This window comes from Rattus rattus, chromosome 18, assembly GCF_011064425.1.
Source record: "Rattus rattus isolate New Zealand chromosome 18, Rrattus_CSIRO_v1, whole genome shotgun sequence".
NCBI lineage: Eukaryota > Metazoa > Chordata > Mammalia > Rodentia > Muridae > Rattus > Rattus rattus.
In genome coordinates this window covers 24,234,584-24,251,373 of record NC_046171.1, presented here as the reverse complement: position 1 = coordinate 24,251,373, position 16,790 = coordinate 24,234,584, and the positions used below count along the sequence as shown (strand labels likewise).

Genomic DNA, 16,790 nt, shown 5'->3' with positions numbered 1-16,790 from the left:
GCCTGGGTGTATAGGAAGCACAGAGTCATCCAGGACTACATAGCATGACCACTCTCAAGAATCAAGACTAAATATAAAAGACTTTAAAAAAAAAAAAACGTCGAGCCAGGTAGAGGTGGCACAGGACTTTAATCCCAGCACATGGAAGGTAGAGGCAGGTTGATCCCTCTTTGAGTTCAGTCTGGTCTACAGAACATCTCCCTAGACAGCCAAGGCTACATAGAGAAACCATCTTGAAAAACCAACCAAACAAAAAAATTGAATAAGCCCTGGTCAATTTAAACAGCTATCATTTGAATCTTTCTGCCTGAGATATTTTCAGGTCATACACACATGCCAGAGGGTTGTAAAGTTGTATTTGTTGATCAAATCAGGTGCTTACATTTTTGTCTTTATGTGCAAGAACAATAGTAGCAAAAGTTACTACGTAGTAGGCATGTAGTAGACATACAGCACATATGGAAGAATCTCTCAGGAAAGTTGAACTAGCATTTTATAAACCTTCAAGTAATTTGTGAAGGAAATATGCTCACTCTTTGCATGGCTATAATATTTCCCTGATTAAGTAGCAGGCCATGGTCCTGTTGCTGTCCAGGGGCTGCTAGAAGACCAGGGTGTTTGCTCCTGTGTTACTGCTAGTTGTATAAATCTTGTGGAAAACCCAACAATTTTCAGATCATGTTTCTAATACAATATAGGTTGCCTCTCTGTGGAATAACTGAGTAGAAGTCGTTCACAGAGTTCTCTTCTAGAGTGGTGTGTGAAGAGGGATACTGCATTTCTAAAGCTACTTATATCCAGAGATTGCCAGTGACAAGTAGCCCAAGAACGTAAGTCACTGATGGAGGTCAAAAATATTCTGTGCCAAGGTTCAGCCCAATACACAGAACTGGAGTGAAACCAGGAGCCCGTGTAGGTGCTGGCCTTTCTCACAGTGCTGACTGAAAACTGTTTTTGAAGCTCTGGTGTTTTTAATTGTTTGAATGTATCTGTCCAGCAGTAGATTTCTAGAATTCCACAAATTCATGGAAGACTCTTTCTTTTAGCAGGTTAGTGACATCATTCCAGGAATTGTAAATTGGGCTCCTTTCTCCAGCCCCAGGGACAACCCAGCTGGGGCCAGATGACTTTTGTAACTACTTGGTGTGGTTCTGCTTCTCTCAAGGGATGGGATGACCAGGCAGAGAGGAAAAAGTAGGAAAACTGAACAGCTATTTTTTCATCTTCCCCTAGGAAAGAGAAGGGGAAACAAATATGAGGCTATCTAAAGTGATTTCTGCTGACCACAGCAAGGCTCTCCTGATATTTTTATCCCTTAGGATAATTTCTGTAGGGCTTTGAATTCTTTGGGAAGGTTTACATCCTGAAAAAATATGGGGTATGGTTTTCTGTTCATCTGAAAACTGAAAGTTGCTGCAACAGATTTTTCTTAGCAATTTTACTAGATCTAGTAGTAATTGGCCAGTTAAAGTAATCCTGATTATATAGTTTCTAGAACCTTCATTCAGGCAGACACTATATGCTTTATTTTCTTCTTCAAGGAGGCCATTTTTTTTCTTCACATTTAAAAGACTTAAAGTAACATTTTATTAACAACCATTGACTTGGTAGACACATAGTTATTGCCACATTCACATTGTCTAACATCCATTTTTTTTTATCATATTATACCCAGCTCTCTTACCACATTTCTTGTTTTCTTCCCCCACCCCACCCTCAGTTGTCTTTAAAAGTCTTAGCATCAAGTTCCACTGTTCCATTGAACTTTCATGCATACTTTTCCATTTCTATGTGGGGATTTTTGGTTTGTTTTGTCTTTGATGGTTATTGAGTTTTAATAGGTAGTATCTCATGTAGCACAAGATGGCTTGGAACTTGCTGTGCAGTAGGGAATGGCTTTGAATTTCTGACCCTTTACCCTATCTCTCAAGTGCCAGGTTTATAGGCCCATGCCACCACGCCAGGTTTATCTGAATCATGGTAGACTCGGATTGGCAGTAGTGAGGGAAGGAATCTCAGTTGTCTTACGAACATGCTTTCACCATTCTTGTGGTCACAATAGGAAGGTTGCGAATGCCAGAAAGAGCCTCTGGAAACGTCACATAGGAAGGCTCTGTTATAGCCAGAAGAAGGTGCTAGATTCCCCAGAACTGGAGTTACAGATGGTTGTGAGCTGCCATGTGGTTCTGGGAACTGATACCAGGGCCTCTGGTAAGGCAGCTAGTGCTCTTAACCACTGAGCCATCTCTTCAGCCCCCATAGAAAGGTTCTTATAGGAATGCTGATGGTTAAAAACAATAAAAAAATCCCAATAATACTAGTGTTTAGAGACCTTGGGAACTTTGTTTCATGTTGTTTAAAAAGATAATTTCAAAAATGTCGATTCTATGGCTTCCAGGTGTTACTTTAGTTAAGATGTAATTATGTGGAAAGTGCTGATTTTTGTGCATTTTTTTTCTATAAGAAATGGGAAATATGCAGTGAGCTCAGATGAACCAGTTTGGGGGATGCCATGGGCTAAAGACGGTCAGTGTCTTGGACAGTTGCCGTAGTACTTCTGCTTAGGGCCTGTGCTTGCCACAGTTCCTCCTTTTCAAGGAAAATTGGTTTGGAGTCACCGAAGGCGACCTTGTTACCTTAGTTCATGGTGCCTTCTTTTGGTCTCTCTCCTTTTGTTTCTTTTTATCTTTATCTGTTTACTTTATGTCTTCCACAATGTACAGCCTGTTCCCAAGAGACTACAGAACCACTAAGGACTGACCCGCTGATTTTATTTAACTGCCCAGTTATTCTTATACTCTCGTTTGAAATTTCAAGATCTGCCTTTCCCACCCAAGGAAATTATTATTGGGGCCACAATCTGATCCATGCGTTACGTTTAAATTCATGAAAGTTTGTGGATTTATTGTGATCTTCATAGAATTATTCTATAGACTTTAGTGAAAAGTAGCTGAGTGGGAGATATAAAAGTAAAATTTCACCTCAACATGTGAAATTTCATCTTTGAAGTTTGAGGTTATTAGGCCTCTTCTCTTTGTTGAGGAAAGTGTGTCTGGCAGTGAATATTTAAGTTACTGAATTGCCCTGGAATGAAAAGCCATGTAGTGCAGCTGGGCCAGCAGCGATGGAAGGAGGCTGTTACATAGATTCTTCCTTGTGCACCTACGATTCTTTTCCCCCCTAGTTGGTGAAGTCACTCAGTGTTGGTTCAGTGACTGCAAGTTTTAGAAGCAGTGGATCTGTGTTATTTAGGAAAGAACATTTTGATGTCTAACTTTGTCCAGTGTACTTTTGAACTTGGAGAATTAAACACTAGGAACTAGGCCTGCATGATAGGAACATTGGAAGTTCTTAGTGCCTGACAAGTGTTTACCAGGCATTTTTGTGTTTGAAAAGATGTCTGGGTGGCAGGAACAGAGGAAGCATGCAAAACAGATATGATGTGGACTTTGGCCTTGAAGAATTTAAAATATGCTTGGCAGATAATGACCCTGGAAACTTAATGAGATCTGCTAAACTCTGAATGGACTACAGGGCCACAGGAAGGAAGGGACTTGAGAAGATGACAGGCAAGACAGATAGCAGCTGGGAAAGGATGAGGAAGTGGGCTCACAAGGGCTTTGTGCAATAAAGGGACTGGACAGCACTGCAAATGCAGAGGCCAAAGAGCAAAGGGACAGGAACAGGAGGGAGCGGAAGTGGAATGGCTGAGTTACTACTTATTATCTCCTTGTATGCCATGTTCTCTTTGCCCCTTCCTTCACAATGCTTTTCACTGTGTCCTGTGTGTGTGTGTGTGTGTGTGTGTGTGTGTGTGTGTACACATACATGTATGCTCCATAGTGTGTGTATGGAGGCTGGAGTACAGCTTCACATGTGGGTCCTTTCCTTATCCTTTGTTTGAAGCCATGTCTCTTCGTTGCTGTTTGCTACTTCAGATGCTTGGGATTCTTCTGTCTCTAACTCCCATCTTGCCATAGGAACACCAGCAATGTAGATGCTCGCTACATGCCTGGCTGTTTATGTGACACAAACTCAGGTCCTCAAACTTGTGCAGCGAGACCTTTGAGCCATTTTCTTAGCTCTGCCACATATACTTGGAAAGGCTTGTGCTCAACACTGCAGGAGAGAGATGATTAAACCCTTGACTCCCACCAGCCTGTCCCTGAGTAGGTGAGATTTACCTCATGTTCTTTTGGGATCCACAGAGGACAATGTGAGGTGGTTATCTCTGTCAAATGGAGAACTGAATGCTTTCGGAAAGAGGCTAAATATGCAATCTCAGCAGTAAGGGTTTACTAAGGAGTTAGTAGGCAAATGAGTAGATGGGTTCACAGCTGTGCAGTAAGAGAAGCTGCTGCCTCCCAGCCTACGGTTAAGGATAGGGTTCTCTAAGTAATTGAAGAAGCTGGAAATATCCCTCAAACAATAAAGTTACTTGTGATGAAGATCAAAGAGAATATGTAGACAAATGGCAATTTTGAATGATGAAAGTGCAAGGGACACTCACAGTGTCACTTAGAAAGCCAAAGTGTCCCCCTGGATTGAGTAGCTGGTTCCAGCCTACTTGTGGATTGGGAGAATGTGACATTTGTCTTTGGCAAGAGAGCAGGACAGAGAGTAGGTGTCAGTGAAACAGTCAGTTACATCATAGAACTTCAACTTGAAAGGATGTCTGTGGTCATTTGAGCCAAGACATGAGAAGAGCTTGAAAATGGGAGTCCTCTTCCACACAGGCACAGAGAATTTCATCAGATTTGATCACAAGAAGCAACTAGGAGAAGCCAGCTATGAGTAAAAGGTGAGGAGATCGTTGAAGTTTGGGTAGCAGAAGTTACAGAGTAGAACAAAGATGTTGCTAGCATTGTTAGAATAGGATGCTAATGACATCGCAAAGGACACTTGACTCACCAAGATGAGGTTACAGACCCTGAGGTTAACATTCCTAATGTACACACCCACAGACACAAATATTCAACATTTGTCTGTTTCCAGCTCGGAGGTAGACTATATCTCCTCCTCTTCCTCTCTTCTCTTCTCCTCTTTCTCCCCCTTTGATCTTCTCTTCTATTCCCTTCTTCTAGTCATAACTTTTTGTGAAGTCCCTACTGGGAGCCTTGCTCATTACCACACATCTCAGCCCTGTGGCATGAACCTGTCAATCACTGCCTTATAGACAGGTAACTGACTTAGGAATGTCTGTGGGAGCACTTCATTTGTTCTGGATATCCAGGTCATCCATCCCTTCTTCTATATTCCTTTGTGGCCTCAGAACGTGTTTCCTGATAGAAACATGGCTATAAATATCACCATAACTTTCTTAGCACAAACTGAGGACAAAGTAATGGAAATGGTATAGAGTATGAATTCTCTAGATGAAATTCTTGAAATTAAACTTTAAAACTAGTAATGCTAATAGTGCCTCTACACCAAACCATTAAATTGTGGTAATTATCACAGGAAATAGGGTTAAATGGACTGACTTTAAATTTCACAATAGAATGAAATAAATAAGACGGATTATGCCGACATTATTCAACCAAGAGCCCATTGAAAGGCAGTGGATTGCATTAAACCTATGTAATGGACCAGGTGTCTTAGTGGTTTTTTAGAAAGACCCGAGAAGACTCATGAAAACCCTGTGAAGAATGTTGGGAGACAAGACGCATTACAGAAGTGAACTGTGATGGTAGTCACACCAGGGTCGTTATTGATGTTCTAGAAGGACAAGGGTAACACCAGCCAGCCACAGGCAGCCTGGGGTGGACTAAGTGGGATGATTGGGAAGATACTGTGTATGACTGTAGCTCTAGGAAACTCTGGTGATCACCTTGAGCAGCCCTAGAGATGCCAACATTGTGGAATGATTTACACAAAGATGGTTTGTTTTGATAGTCAAAGGTTTTTATTGCTTCTTTGAGTTCTATTTAAATAGCTGTGGAGTTATATGAATAGCTACCTCTGAGTATTTAACAGCTTACATCTTGACATAGCAAATTGTTGCTTTTCCTAAATGTTAAGCACTCTGTATCCCAATGCTAGCCATGCTGGCCTTCTTACTGTTGGTATTCTGTCTAAGCTCCACCCCCACAGCTACCTGGCAACAGCCAGGTATGCTCCGCCCCACAGTTGCCTGGCAGCCGCCAGCTGTGCCTGACACTATATAAAGAGCTGCTTGCCCCCTCCTCACTCTCTTGCTCTTCTCTTCTCTGCTCTTTTTCCCTCTTCCTTTTTGTCCCTTCTCTCCCACCCCCCCTTTCCTCCATGTGCCCATGGCCTCCTCTACTTCTCCCCCACTTCGACTCTTCTCTCATTAAACCTCTCCACGCGGAACCATGTTGGCTTGGTGTGCTTTGTACGGTCACGAGCCGAGATTTAAACCTCAACACTTACTGACTCTAATGTTTTTCCCCTACTGCCACCATGATACTCTAATAACCCGTGAAGATGCCCTGGGAGGTTTTCAAATAGTGCAGTGTTTATTCTGCATTGCGATTGACCAGTATCACTCTAAGGCTAAAGTGAGAGGGAAGAATTGAGCCTAAGCGGCTTTTTAAAGCTATTGCAGGTAAAGCATGGCATGGGCTCAGTTATTAAGCAGTGGTAGAACTGGGTGGACTTGAAGAAAGAATTTGCTCACAGTTTAGTTACAAAAAAGGAAGGTATAAACTGAGAGAAAGGGACTCTGGCCTGAATCCCAGCAGCATTGGTTGGGATAGTAGCTGGGGGTGGATGAGGTTGGGCCTGCCTGAGAAGTCAGTTCTGTGTCTTTGGGTTAATTGGGTGGATGTGGACCATTGTTCACAAATCTAGGCTGTGGTATTTGAAGTTTGACTATGATTCACAGGAGGGTGTTTGCAAAGAGCCCAGGGATTTTTGAGATTCAAAGAACTGAAATCTGGGGGACAAAACTGAAAATGAAGATCAAAGACATGTAAAAATGCTCAAGAATACAGAAAGGCAGCAGAAGAGGCAAATTTATTATTGATGACTATTTGAAGGCTGAAAAAGAAATGGAGGCTTGCTTGAGATGGCTTAGAGGATAAAGGTGCATCAGGGACCCATGTGTTGAAGGAGAAAATCGACTCCCTCAGGCCATCCTCTGGCTTCCACATTCACACTGTAGTATGTGCTGCTCCCCCAATAAATAAACTAGTAATAAACTTTAAAGACTTCCTAGTGACAAAAGTATTGTCACACCACACATACAATATCACACATTACAAAGCTACTCATAATTACTAAAATAATAAATAATTCTACCAAAGGGATCAAAAAAGAACATGATGTGAATTTGGAGGTTCCTATAGCACCATTCAATTTGGTGACTCATTAGATGGACAGCGGAATTTATTATAACCATAGTTTTGTTTAATATATTGGCAGAGGTAATTGAGCAGAAGGGAAAAGGAACACAAAGCAAATTCCCCCAAAAGCCAGGAACAAGCTTCTGGGTTGTTTCTTCCAACAGCGTGCAGTGTTGCTGGCCCGAGAAGGCTGGATTCTTTAACTAGAGTTAAGTCAGCTGTGCCAGCAACATCTGTATGCTGAACTCAGCTACTCAGACTTCATCCTTACCCCACCTACCCTTGTAGCACAGACATCTGATCAAACTAGTATCATTTGACCACTAAACTTACACAAAAACAAACCTTATCTGGGGAGAGTAATCCAGGATCACAGAGCTGGCTCCCATGGGCTACTCACCAGTCAGCCTCCTGGTTTCATTCCAGGTTGTATAAGGTTTGAGAGTTAGGGTCTGAGGTTTTAACCCTTTCCTGAACAGTCTGATAGGCCCTTTTTTGGGAGGTGGGGTGGGGTTAGAGGATAAATTGGCAGATCCCAGAAGAGATACAGACTTACATACCCCAATTTTACATCATTTCAAGACATATGTAGCAAAATTCGTAAGTGAGTGAACCAGAGTTTATGTAAGAAATGTTAGATTTGTTTCACATTTCCCAGAAAAATCTATCACAGATGAGGTTATGACTCATCCATAGAATTTTGGAAATTTTGTTCTAGAAGAAGAGAGAACTATGTAAAATATGTGTGGCATTGGCTGGATTTGGGGAAGAAGTCAGGAGATGGAAATCTAGTCTAGAAGTTGATGATTAGTCCTAGAACAGAGTTTGCATCAGGAGTTTTGACAAAGCAGAACAAAGTTGAATGTAAAACTTGATGTAGAAGGCCCAAGAAAGGAATTAATTGAGGGTGCTTTCAGAGAACCAGACTGAGAAAGTGAGGTAGGTGAGTTTTGTTTTGAATGGAAGATAAACTTAGTTTTACTTAATATATGTTCTCATTGACAGGAAGTGGAAAATGTATTTTCATTAAATGTCACATCTGTAGTCTCTCTCTCTCTCTCTCTCTCTCTCTCTCTCTCTCTCTCTCTCTCTCTCTCTCTCTCTCTCTCTGAGACAGGTTCTCTGTCTACAGCCCTTGCTGGCCTAGAGCTCATTATGTAGACCAGGCTGCCTCAGAGATTTCCTGCCTCTGTTTGTGACTGGGACTGCTGTTTCCCCATTTGGGTTCTTGTTCTGTGTAGAAATGTCACATACATTTCATGAATCTTTTTCTATAAGCTGTGATTGGTGAAGTAGCATTTGAAAACCTTTTTTTCCTTTAACATATTTAATCAGTAGAATATGTAGCCCCAATGTTGTCAACATGCAGCTGAACAGGAAGAACTGTCTTCCAATTGAGTATTTTATGTTTGTCAAAATATTTAGTTTTTAGGTCCTTGAAGAAATTGATGATTTTTAATGAACACTGCACTGTACCTATTTTGGGAGTAAAGTTCTCGGAGTTTCTTGAGTGCTCACTTCCTCCTGCGGTCATGGTACACTTCCTCCAGTTCAGCTGACTGTGATGTTCTCCTACAGAACATAATGGTTGCTGCCCAGAGTTACTGAGCACTTTCTGAACCCTGTACATCCTTTTTTGGTTGTTTTGTTTTATTTTGTTCTCTGAGACTGTGTTTCTCTGTATATTCCTGGCTATCCTGGAACTCCCTTTTTTGGACCAGGGTGGCCTCTAACTCACTGGATCGATCTGCCTCCCTCTTTATCCCAAGTGCTGGGATTAAAGGTTTGTCCCACCATCATGCCCACATCCTTTTAGTTCTTCAAACATATCAGCCAATTAAAGCTATACGGAAATCTCGTAAGATGTTGTTATTTTAAACAGGAACATAGCAAAGGGTGTGGTGATGTTAGGATTTAAACCCAGAAGCCAATCTGGACCCCTTAGCCACTCTTGTGTTCTGAGATAGCTTAGAGTTTGCTTATGTTAAAACACTACCATATAATAGGCATTTTTATAGATATTGGTTCATTTAATTTGCCAACCAGTTTAGGAGTCAAGATAGCATTATTAGTGCATTTTAAATGGAGTAGGTCTAGATGGTTTTTCTGAAACAAACCACGTTTGCCCTCTTCTGTCTCATGAACCTGTGGGAGGGAGAAGGTTTTTACCATTATTTTTGTAAGCATTTTTCCAGGCTTAATTAAACTGGCATTTGAAACTGTAAGATTAAAAGTTAACCTCTGGCGTCACGATTGTCTTTTCTGCTCTTTGTTTTCAGTCTGCAGTGTCACGAGATTATAATGGACCAACACATACAGAACTGGCTCACCCTTGGAGCCCTTCTACAGAATCTTTGGTTTCCATTTAGAGAACTTTGAAAAAATAGATTGCAATTTTTCTTCTGTGGCTGGGAATAATGAGTTAAGCAAGTTGCTTTGGGATAAGGGAGAATGCCTAATTTGTCCTGACTGCCGGACAGCAACGCAGATAACAATCCCCCAGAAATGCTCATTTCCTTGCTTTTTGTTCTGTAGTTCTTTGGGGTAGGGCATATTAATTAGTTTTCTAATTGCTGTGACAAAGAGCCCGATAAAGATATGTAAGGAAAAAAGGATTTATTTTGGCTCGTGATCTGAAGGAAGTCAGTATGTCATGAGTGGAAAGACACGGCCAGAGAACAGCTCTGGCTTCCATGCTGGGAATGAGCCAGCTCATCACACTGTGACCATGTCTGGGGAGCAGAGAGAGATGGGTGGGTAGTGGTGCTTGGCTCTCTTTCTTCTCCCCTCTTTTCACTCAGTGTAGGATCCGTGGAGGACGCTATGGGCATGCAGAACGAGTTCATCCTCGTTTGAAACACCTTGTAAACACACCCAGGAGTTCTTTTCGATGGTTATTTGAAATCTAGGCAAGAGATAAGATAGCTCTCACAACAGGAAGAGTTTTCTTGTTCACCGGTGTGCTCAATGCCCAACATATAGTTCTGAATTTAGTAGCTTCTTGGTATTTAGCAGAACAAACTGATTTCTGTTCCTATCATGAAAAGGGACTTGATATCTCAGTTCTGGGAAATTGTGTTGAAATGTATAATATCCCTCAATTGTTACTTTTTAAAGATGTAAGCATATGCTTTATTATAACATTTTTGATTTACTCTGCATGTAATATAATAATTAAAATTATAAAAATAATTTTGGATCTTCAGTTGAAATTGTAAAATATACCAGCTGTAAGATCATGTTAGATACTAAATAAGCTAGAATTTACTCTGGTGTCTCTTGACTTGTCTTAAAATTGTATAGTGCTTGCAAGTTCACTTTCATTTTTTTTTTTTTTTTTTTTTTTTGAAATTCAGTGTCTTAGCAGTGTGGTGACTGGCCGTATTCTCCTCTCCCAGCCTTGATCTCTCTTTTTTTTTTTTTTTTTTTGGTTCTTTTTTTCGGAGCTGGGAACCGAACCCAGGGCCTTGTGCTTCCTAGGCAAGCCCTCTACCACTGAGCTAAATCCCCAACCCCTAGCCTTGATCTCTTTGCCATTTCAAGATGACACAGATTTTGCTAGCTTTCCACATTTTAAATGGTAACCACTCTTTCAAAGGCTGAGTCTTTAATTTTATTTAATTAGTAAGTATTAATTAATAGCTATGTATGTATGTATGTGTGGGAGAACACGATTATGAGTGTGCTCATCTGTGTGAGCATATGAAGAAGTTAGAGTTTCCTTTGGGGGTATTTCTTTCTCCCTCTCCATCTTATTTATCCACTCATTCCTTTGTTTGCTTGCTTGCAGGAGCTCACCCTTTTTGGTTTGAATCTTCTAGTGTCCATCGTGTAAGTGCTGGGGCTACAGAAGCATAGCATCAGGGGTACTGCAGATTCAAACTGACTTCATGTGTAAAGGAAAAAAAAAAAACAAAAGAAAACACTCACTGAGTTATCTTCTCAGATCCCACAATTGGATTTTAATGGTTCTTATCGTTACAGTCACATGTACCAACCTGCCTTCAACAACTAAATCTTACAGCTTCATGGCTATATAATCACCTACTCGTTTGGTCTCTGGGCCAGTAAAATGGGTACAGGAACTTTCCAATTTACATTTGAAGAAATCTGTAAACATAATTTAGAAGAATTCCTTGTGTCACATAAGAAAGTTGATAGAGAGATGTGAACTTCAAGTTGTATTATGAAACCATGTGGTACCTCCATGAGAACCAATCAGGAGGCAGGGATAGGAATGCTTTTTGATTGTAAAAGGCTGCTCTTAAAACGATGTCACACACCATTATTACCTTCTGTGTGGTTTTGCTGTGTGGGCACAGGGCTGTAATTAGTCCTTCAGCAACGTGACAATTCTACATGTTGTCATTTCATATTGTGGATTTTTGTGAGAATGGCTTTTGAGGTAAGGTATATTTTATTTTACCCTTAGATAAGGAAATAGTGAAGTGAAAGGAGCTTTCAGTTTGATCAAGAACTTGAAGGTTTGAAGTTTTTCTCTCTGATTGCGTGGGCTTCACACACTGGGGAGTATAATTGCAGGGATGGTTACATAGTGCCCAAACCATGTTTTCTTAGGATTCGACATAGTCAAGAGTAAGGGTAGATTATTCCACTACAAAAGTTTGCCAGACACTTAAGGTTTTATTTGATGTTGAGGATTTGTTTTTCAGAAATTATTTTAATCATTCATTTACTAAAACTGAAGTTAAAAAAAAGTAATGTGATCTCTAAAGGTGCATGCATTCCTTTAATTAAAATAAGCAAAAAGAATATGCAAGAGTACACAGTAGATGACAGCAGGGTTTCCCTCAGGCGTGTGGAAAGAGGTTTCTTCAAGGGTCATACCCAAAATGGAAGGCAGGAGAAAGGGCTTCCTGCTTGACATGTGTCAGGGTTCTCCATGTGGCCCTTCATCGTTGGCCTAGATGCTTATTCAAGAAGCATCAAGGGCTGGAGAGATGGCTCAGTGGTTAAGAGCACTGACTGTTCTTCCAGAGGTCCTGAGTTCAAATCCCAGCAACCACATGGTGGCTCACAACCATCTGTAATGGGATCCGATGTCCTCTTCTGGTGTGTCTGAAGATAGCTATAGTGTACTCATATATAATAAATAAATAAATCTTAAAAAAAAAAGAAGCATCCAGGGAGGGAACTGAAATAGATGGACAGTTTCTAGGGAGAAGGCTATACCAGACAAGCCCTTTGCCAATGATCTGGCTAACTTCTGCCTCCTGTAGAAATAGACAGACCAGGGTGGGATGCCAGTTATGAACCAGTTCTTGGACCTGCTCATTTGTTTGGGCAAACCACAGCAGAACATCTGCTCTGGACAGAGTGTGCTGTGAAGGAATATACATATTGCTCATTATAGTTTTAAAAACCATCTATGATGATCAGGAAGGTGCCTGTGAGGGATGGCAGCAGTGTCACCTCCTTCCAAGTGCATTAAAGATAGAGATTTTGACTTTGCAAAGTGGCCCAAACCCTAGACCCTTCTTGCTGTTTTTGTTCTGTTTAATTCTTTTATTGCCCGGAGGGCACTTATCATTTTATTTCATGTCATTTCCTTTGAAGCCATAAACATTACCCAATCTGCTAGATAGGGTCTAGAAAAATCAGCATATTCATTTACTTAAATACGTATGTGAAGCTTAATAAGACATTAGGTAATATCTCATTTCCCAAAATTGTGAGTTAAGATTCCATCCTTCGGGGGACTGGAGAGATGGCTCGGAGGTTAAGAGCACCCGACTGCTCTTCCAGAGGTCCTGAGTTTAATTCCCAGCAACCACATGGTGGCTCACAACCATCTGTAAAGAGATCCGATGCCCTCTTCTGGTGTATCTGAAGACAGCTACAGTGTACTTATATATAATAAATGAATAAATCTTTTTTTTAAAAAAAAAAGATTCCATCCTTCACTGAGTATCCTCATTGGCTGTTGGTGGTGAGGGCAAAGGTCACCCCTTCCATAATAAAAGTGTATTACTGGAAAATAGCTTCCCAGCCATATTGTGTTTCCCAGCTACTGCTGTATCACCGAACCTGTCTTTTGAAAGCATGAGAACATTTACCTCATATACACCAAGATTTACTCGTTTTGGGAAGCAAGCAAACTCTGGTTAGAGTGTATTTATGCTATTCTTTTCTGGGAGGTAAAAGTGCTTGAATGATTTCAAGAGTCAAATGTTCTTCTTCCCAAGAGAAACGTGCCAACTGCAAACGATACCTGGAGGATGCAGGAGCATTGGGCACCATTGCCCTACCCATTTAACAACTACGATTCTCAATTTTTGCCAGTGAAATATGAAGGTGCAGTTTCTTTCCTGTTCTCTGGTGATATGTTAATATAGTCTTTAATGAGTGAAACTTTCTTCTTTTAGTAAAAATACTTATTGAGCTCTCCCTCCCAGCAAGGTTCCAGGTTAAGTTGCACTAAATCACCCCATGAAGTAAAGGCGAGAATGGAGCCCTTGAGAGTGAAAGTCTTGAAAGCAGCAGAGAGCAGAACTGGTATTTGCACCGGCGTCTACACTAGTCCATGGTCCACACAGCAAACCATCATGTTGTGCTCCTAAGATTTGGTGTCTAAGAGTGTTCCTAAGCCATCTTCATTTGGGACACGTTTTACTTTCTTCGGATCCATTGTATCTGAGCTGTGTGCTATACTGTGCATTCCCAAAAGCATGAGGAGTTAAAAGGACTTTTGTGGTATCATGTGTTTTATTCTATACATAGCCCTGGGCTGCGCTGGCTTAGTGCTCCTCTTCAAGACCTTTCAGTGCTTTATGTAAAGCTAGCAAAAGTGAAACTTCCCATTTTCAATGCTTTTAAAAAAAGATCTGTTTGGTTAAAGAAAAAAAAAAAAAAAAGAACAAACCCTTGTTTAGGATTTCTGCTTCTGAAATGTGTTCAGTTTCAATGCAAATAATACTTCTTTGCCACATTGTTTTTGTAATGTTAAAGACCAGATATGTGGAAGGCATGTAGATCTCGGAGCCACAGTTTCTGTATTAGCAGTCCTAACAGCTGAGTGGATTATTGGAACCAGAATTAAGCAGAATAATTTTGGGCTGTGTGGCATTATGAAGATTGACTTAAGATAATTATAACTGACTTGGCTCGAGACTAAAACTGAACTTGGGTTGCAGCTGGTGGCTGGCATCATAGCGCTCTCTGAAGTATCTTGTAGCAACAATGATTCTTAAATTACTGCACTGTGTTCACCAAGGTAGTGAAATCGTGGTGATGTTTTAGGGCTATGTAGTGTGGGCACAAAGGAATGCAAGAGAAAGCTGAATCCCACAAGTTAGTGTGCTCCATGGAGGAGAGCAACACAAATCAGGAGAAACGAGGCTCATAGGGTCCTTGGAGGCCCTGGAAATTGAATTCTGGGTAAGCTGTGTATTAAAAGGGTGGGTTGCTAAGTGAGTCTAGTCATTTTGCCAAATGAAAATACCACGTTCTCGAACCAGACCAGAGATGCTGGTGAGTCGCCTAGCTCTGCTCTTTCTCCAGCACTGAGCTAGGGTGGGGGTTGCTTTCCAGATCATCTGTGGATGTCTCAAAAGTTCAGACTTGTTTCTCCAAAGCTTGGTGCCTTGGCGAATGGGTCGGGGAGAGAAGGATGGAGAAGGAGGGGGTGAGGGAGAGATGAGGGGAGAGGATGGGGAGGGAGAGTGGAGTTGCTAAACCCTTCTTTAGCTTTTCATATGTCTTACTGAGCATTCTCACTGTTTCCTAAGCTGTTCGTTAAGGTACCACGATTATCAGAAACCACAATCACCATCTTTTATCTTTTCTATTCCTCTGTGTGTGTGTGTGTGTGTGTGTGTCTGTGTGCGTGTGTGTAACTTTAAGACTTGAATATGTATCTCAGGTGTGCTGAGGTAGTTACAGCTTTTCCTAATGTGTACATGAAATTGATCTACAGCATGCTGACTTTAAATTATCTTGAAAAATGCTCCTTTTAGTTTTAACATGTGAACACAGAGTGGGGCAGTGATGGAAAAAAACCAAAGACTGGAAATGGGATTCCGTTTGGTAGAAACTGTTAGATATTTACCTGATGATGGGTAAATATCTTGATGTAGGTTAGAGCAAGTTTAAGGTAGATTTCAGTTTCGTTTCATTTTAAAAACATCACATTTAGGTTTCTGAAGTTTCTAGACCTTCTGGGTGTTTTCTCCTATTTCTTTCCTGGCAGAGACTTTTACTTTTTCTGGAAAGTTTTAAACTTGCCTTGGCTTGGTATGAGAAAGAACAGGATCTTTTTGTTGCTCATTTTAGTGGTGAGACTTTACCAGCTCCCAAGCTGGAGTAGTGTCTGCGAGCGTTCAGGCACCAGATTCAGTGCCGAGCTCCACGTGTGCAGACAATTCCCCTGGCTCCTGGGAGACATAAAGTGAGGTCAGCTAAACCCAGCTAGCGAGTTCATTTGTGCCGGGCCCAGGAGAAACTGTGGGTAGGTAGAGGAAGGTCTGGCTAGCTGGGAGGGCAGTGGGAACCTGGCACATTGAGTGAGACATTGACAAGGCAACATGTAATTTGTGGCTGGCAAATGCCAGGCCCCTTGCTCCTTAGGCCATGTCTGCTGATGAGTGGTCTGCAGACTGTCTGTGGGCTCTGTGCTGGCCTGAGCGGTTTTTTTTCCAACAAGTTTTAAAGTGTGGTAAATCCGCGTCTTTCTGCTCCTACGTGCCCTTTCATGAAGGTGAACTGGGTAAACTGAGGAGCCTTCCAAAACAGTTGGCAGAAGGAGATGGTATCCAGAGTTTTGATTGCGTTTTGTTTCTGGGACCTCCTTTTCTGTTTAGATGTATGCAGGCAAGCCCCGAGTCAGGAAGCTTGGTCACAGGAACTGGAGGCAGGGTCACAGAAGAGGTTGGGATCACTGGGTGCATTTGGTCAAGTAGGGTGTGGCCACCTCACAGCCTCTCCGGACTCAAATTGCCTCTGGAATCTCAGGGACTGACAGGGTTGGAGGTTGGGGTACATGGAGGGAAGGAAGAACAGCAAATAAAACACACCGGGCTTTGTCAATTTAGGGCATGCTTGTACGATTGCCTAGAAGGAAAACTCCTGATCTCCACATAATCTGCTTACCTCTCCCCAGTAGCCTGACTCACCCATTCCTGCTCTACCTAGCCTTTGAGAGACCCTCAGTTGCCTGCATGTGGAGCCAACTAACAAAGAATTCCAACCTTTCCTCACCCCAGGGTGCCTGAATCCCCCGGTGCTAATTGCACCTTGACAGTGTCCTTTCTGAGACTTTTGAGGGCTTTTAAGAGAAATGTTAGCAGTACCTTTCTCTTAAAAGGCAACCCCCTGGGGGGACTGAATGTTCTTTCACACCCGCTGCTTCTGGGTTGCCAGAGACCACACCCTATGTAACCACAGTGGATTATTTCTTTTGGCTGAGTCCCTGGCCTTTAAGGATCTAGCCAGCTATGGAAGCTTTGGGTGCTAGACACAATACTG

At 41.7% G+C, this 16,790-nt stretch overlaps 2 protein-coding genes across 5 annotated transcripts in view; one reads left to right on the top strand and one right to left on the bottom strand.

Moving 5' to 3' along the window:
• Nucleotides 1-16,790, bottom strand: part of P4ha1 (prolyl 4-hydroxylase subunit alpha 1) — a 1,160,453-nt gene that overhangs the window by 977,277 nt on the left and 166,386 nt on the right. The gene's annotated exons all lie outside the window — the stretch shown is intronic.
• Dse (dermatan sulfate epimerase) overlaps nt 1-16,790 on the top strand; it is a 71,240-nt gene that overhangs the window by 6,880 nt on the left and 47,570 nt on the right. Inside the window, exon 1 of one of the 2 annotated variants that reach the window (XM_032888351.1) lies at nt 7,929-8,246. The exons of the other annotated variant lie outside the window; for it this stretch is intronic. The gene's annotated coding sequence lies outside the window, so the exon portion shown is untranslated. Of the gene's footprint in view, nt 1-7,928; nt 8,247-16,790 lie in introns of those variants that run through there. 2 annotated transcript variants of the gene reach the window in all.